Source organism: Triticum dicoccoides, chromosome 2B (genome assembly GCF_002162155.2).
Source record: "Triticum dicoccoides isolate Atlit2015 ecotype Zavitan chromosome 2B, WEW_v2.0, whole genome shotgun sequence".
NCBI lineage: Eukaryota > Viridiplantae > Streptophyta > Magnoliopsida > Poales > Poaceae > Triticum > Triticum dicoccoides.
The window spans coordinates 104,910,515-104,915,768 of record NC_041383.1 but is presented as its reverse complement, the minus strand read 5'-3'; positions in this window follow the sequence as shown (position 1 = coordinate 104,915,768).

The following is a 5,254-nucleotide window of genomic DNA, read 5'->3' as shown; positions in this document are numbered from 1 at the left end:
TTCATCTCACATTATTAAAACGTTTTTTGCATTAAGAAACATTTTTAAAAGTTGCATACATTTGATAGAAAGATCACGTGTGTCAGAATTTGTGTTCATGCAATTTAAAAAGTGTTTACACGTTTCCGCAAAAAAGGAAAAAAAGGAAATAATGTGAAAAAAGAAACCAATAGATAAATAATAATGAAGGGAAAAGACATTGAAGGAAAAACTAAGGAGAAAACAAAGTGAAAGATGAAAAATAATAATATTGGGTCACCACCATCAGTTAGAGCATCTCCGGCAGCTACCCAACAAACAATCCCCTTTGAGCGGCTAAAGGGGCTATCCCAGTAAAGTTATTTGGGTTTCACAGGTGTGTTGTTGTAGCATACCACCGATTCAACTTTCCCTATGCCCAACCTGACAAATGGGCCACACTTGTCAACAGGTCATTTTTATTTTTATTTGTGGCTGAGCTCCGGCGATCGGTGGCTGGTGAGGCGGGGGGACCAACGCGGGCGGTGCAGCGCGGGCGAAGCAGGCGGCCAACGCGTGCTACGGTGATGTGCCATAGGGGCTCAGCGTGGTGTTTCGGCGCAATGGCGAGCGGTGGGCGACGATGAGGTTGCGGGAGGTGCACCGGTAGCGTGATGGTTCAGCGGTCGACAGTGGTGGTACGGCGCACAGAGGCAGCATGCAGGCGTCCGGTGGTTGGCGGCGACGGTTCGGTAAGAAAGACTCTAGATTGAATGTATGACGGTTCTTACAAGACTGCTACTGAAAAAGGTAACATATTCAAACTGTGACAATGGCAGCGATGTGTGATGGTGGCGTGCTGACGTGACATGTGGTAGAAAATAAAGGGGTGTTTTGAAGTAAGATCCTAAAAAATATTGGGTTTAAGTAAACGGATGAAGGGTATTTTTTGTGTCAGCTTCCCTGTATTTTTAAGTAGGGGAGCTGCTGAAGATGTTGTTAGGATCCGAGTTGCGCCAAGCAGAACCGGCAAATCGCCTAAAGTGTGTACGGAATAGGTCGGCCCATGCGCGGGGTTTTATTTCTTTTTTCTATTCTTTTGTTTTCCTCATTTTCTTGTCAGTTCTATTACCCTTTTGCTATATAGGTGAAATATTTGGGACATGCTTTAATTTTTGTTTTCCTTTGTTTCTCATAGTTCCTTCTAAAAGTACAACTTTAAAAGTGCTGGAAATTTTAAACCAGTGCACTCAAATGGTTCATGGAACGGGACCCATGATCTTTACAGTAATGAGAAGAGTGTACCGAACTCTGCTTTTTTTTTTAAATTTGAGCTCCGTTACTTTTTCCATGCAATTGATTATATACGTCCTTGAGTTTAAAAGGCTCTTATACAGGGAGAAATTTGGAATTTAGATTTAAAACTTATAAACCCCAATAAAAGCCCCTTAACTCACACAATTCTCCCTAAGACCATGTGCTCTGTCATTGTTCTATCATTCCCCGGTTATTGTTTGCACTGCCACTCTTGCTAGTGCACGGAATCTCCTAACAATAATATTATTTGTCACATGCGGTGGTCAAGAAAACCAACCTTCCTCCAGCTATTCTCTTCGCGATGCGATGCGGTGATTGATTAATTTTCCTGATCTACTTTTGTCACGTCAAAACATGGCAAGTCAATTATAGACGCACATGAGAGTCATGTGCAGCTCCTGAGCTGTCCTTTTTTTTCTTTTCTGTGTTGAGGGTAGCTACCGAGCTGTCCTCCACATTGCAGTGGTAGCTAATTAGCATGCTGTCGCCATAAAAAATACTAATTGGTTTGGTCCGTTAAGGCATTGCTATCACCTACACTCATCGAGATCATGAGAGGCATTGATGAAGATCTCTCGGCACAATTTAGGCCGGATTAAGAATAATTCCGTTAGCCCCGCAGAAAGAAATGGTTCTTTTATAGACGTTGATGCGCTATTCAAAGCAAAATGGACTGTCTAACTAGCACAAGGTTGTTAGTTAGTCTGTCGGTGCTACGGCCGGGTTTTGAATGGAATTTTTTCTTTATGGAAGTGGAATATTCTAACTTATGTTTACATCATCAACATTACCTGTTAACTCCAACACTTTCAAAATGATTATCTTCCAAACCTACAATTTGATTCACGGTTCGTCTTCATCCTCAATTTTATGTCGACGACGGATTTAGAGCAAAATCTCATTTTGTTATGTTTTCAGAGATTTTTTTGCCCCAAAAATTACTAGATTATAATGATTACCATGTTGGTAATGAACGCTTACCATCCTAATAGTGCATGCTCAAATGTAATGAATTATATTCTATTATTAAGTCATTGCAATGACAAGCACACCAGCCGACTGAGTATCAAAGTGTTATGAACAAGAGATGGTATTAGTGCAACAAAGTAGTATCATGCAAGTTTTATATGAGTAAAGGGTGACACTCACTAACTTTGTGACTAAGTTTTTTTGTGTGCCTAAATTACTATAGCTCGGTAACACAAGTGGTTATAGCATGTATAGGCCAGTAACTAATTATACTTTCAAAGAATTATGGCAATTTAAAACTAATGATGAAAGAATCTGGTTAACGGTTAGAGAGAAATATTTAAAAAAAAACACAAAATGAATAGAATCTCATTGACGTCATGCTGGTATGCATTAGTCTATGGTTTCGTTGTGTACACTCATGTTTTTATTTATTCATGTGTTATATAGTGGAGGGTGTTCAAAATGGAAGGCTCTAATACGGCGACACATAGTAGTCCTATCCAAATAAGAATTCGGGCAGGGAGTCCAAATTTCATGTTCGGTAGGCTCTCGGTCCTCAAAGCCATGATGGATGATAAGACTCGTGACATGTTTTATTGACATGGTGTATGATGAGAATCAATATGCAGTTGGATGGTTTGGATGGTGATTATATCTCGACCCACTAAGGATCAAACCCCAAGTTTAAAGTGATGTATTCTCATTAAGGAGAAATATTAGTCAGTGGGATTTCATATTTTGACGATAGTGAGGTGCATGTTGATGACTTCGTCAATCTTTAATATATGTTGTGTGAGTGTGTGCATGTAACGGTGATGTGCATGCGTACGTACGTCTATATAAATCCACAAAAATAATACGCATCTATATTATATATTTGCTTTTGTATATCCAAACGGAATATAAGCATGGTGAATAAGAGGCCGAACAAAAAGAGAAAGGGGAAAGCGCCCGGTTGAAAGATGATTGCTTGGCAAGGGAGTGTGGTTGTGAGTGTTGTGGAATTGGAGGTGCATTGAGACAAGGTTGATTGCATAGTATTTTTTTCCTAACAACCATTGTCTCATATTTTGAAGAGATAACCTACCGACAAAGGGTTCGGTAGGTAACAGCAAACGTATATTTGTAGTCGAAAAGACAGTGTGGATAACATCTTTGTGCACTGCTCAATGGCCAGGTATGCCATGGGGTTGGTGAGATGTGCTTTTGGCGTAGATGTGAATTTTTAAACATGTTTCTGAATTTTGTACTTGAACATTCGAGGTTTAGTTGTTGTTGGAGTAATTCTTGTCATTTGGTCACTCTAGAAAACTAGGATTGTGGCTTCTAGTGTAACTGCGCAACCGACACGGTGGTTGACTTGCTGGGCTAGTTTGCGGAAACTAGGACAACGCGAGCTACACGCAAAGGGGCCAAACTACTACTACAAGTGGTTCTTGTAATCTTAGGAAATAGATAGATTGTGTTCCATGGTGCTGCATATCGCTGGCTGAGAGAGTAGATGTTGCCCCTAAGGGCAACTCCAAGGCGGTTCATCAAAAACGTACATCAGCAAATGACCATGGACATGTCTGGTCATGTTCGTGTACATGAATAGGGATGAAGGCTATCTAACTGTAGGCACCAAATGCATGCCCCTTTTCCTAGAAAATGAATAAAACTAAACCAAAATGACCACCTTTGTCCACTTTGACAAATGTATCTAGATCCATAGCAATTCAACCATACATTTAATCCGAAAGCACTCCAAGAAATATGTTCAAAATTCAAAAGATGTTCAAGAGGTTACTAAAATTCATCGATCCCAAAAGTGGCCTTTGCCTCAAGATTCCTCTCCTCGAGGTTGAACTTCTTCATAGCTAATTGATCCAGTTCCCTTGTTCACTTAGCTTCATCCAATAGTGCATAGTTGTGAAGGGCTTGCTCACCGTCCTATGTACAACACGCATGCACGTCCGGGCTAGACAACTAGCTACATGATCAGCAAGTTGCAACATTGAGCAAATTAAGGAAATGATCATCACATAGAGCAACGCGAAGCTAATTTTATGAGCTCTTCGAGTGACGTCCCCATTGGCCACCTTGTTCGCACTTGTGCATGCACACTGCAATACTTGTTGACATCATTGAACGGTGTATCTTGATGGAGTGGGAAAATATCTGGTGCACCGGAGCTTGTGGTGCTACCGGTGCACCGAACTCATATTGTGTTTTTAAAATGTAAAAAAAATATGAAAAAAATTAGCACACTCACACAACATCAATGTAGCTTGTGACAAAAATTTAAGTCAAAATTCGAAATATAACTTGGTCTTTAGATTTGTCCCATTATCACACTGGTGTCAAATTTGTCATTTTTGTATATCAAAAAATATTTTAATTTGTTATACAAAATTGTGTGACATCATAAATAGATGTGTTACCATGCCAGATTTTTTTCCAGATTTTTTAAAATATTCTATGGCATTTGATGCACCGGTAGCACCACAAGTGCGGGTGCATCAGATACATTCCCTTGATGGAGTAGCGATCTCACACCGCGATCATGGATCACTTCCATGTCATAGGACGTGTATTGTTTGTGCTTATTGAACCAAACATGCGCACTTTGCCAAAATGTTGCATTATGCTTCATGCTTTGAAACTCCACACTTGTGGTCAAGCACACATCACACAAAAAATCATTCTCCTTCATCGAGTACGCAACCATCGTGTTTCCTTCAAAGTTAACAACGATAACATCAAAAAATTTCACTATGGCATTTGGTCGAACACTTGTTGGCCCTGGCATCTGCCATGGATGGTGGGGCAGGGGCAGATGGTACCTGGGCGCCAGTGGGATCCGGGGCGGAACGACGACATAGGCCAAGACGGACATGTGTCTGGTTAGAGCGACGAAGGTCCGGCAATGCCTGGGCGGCGACTAGGATGGTACAACAGCGGCGTCGGTCACTGAGGGTGCGGATACAAAGAGCAGGGGAAGAGCATGGAGTGCAAAGAAGGCTTC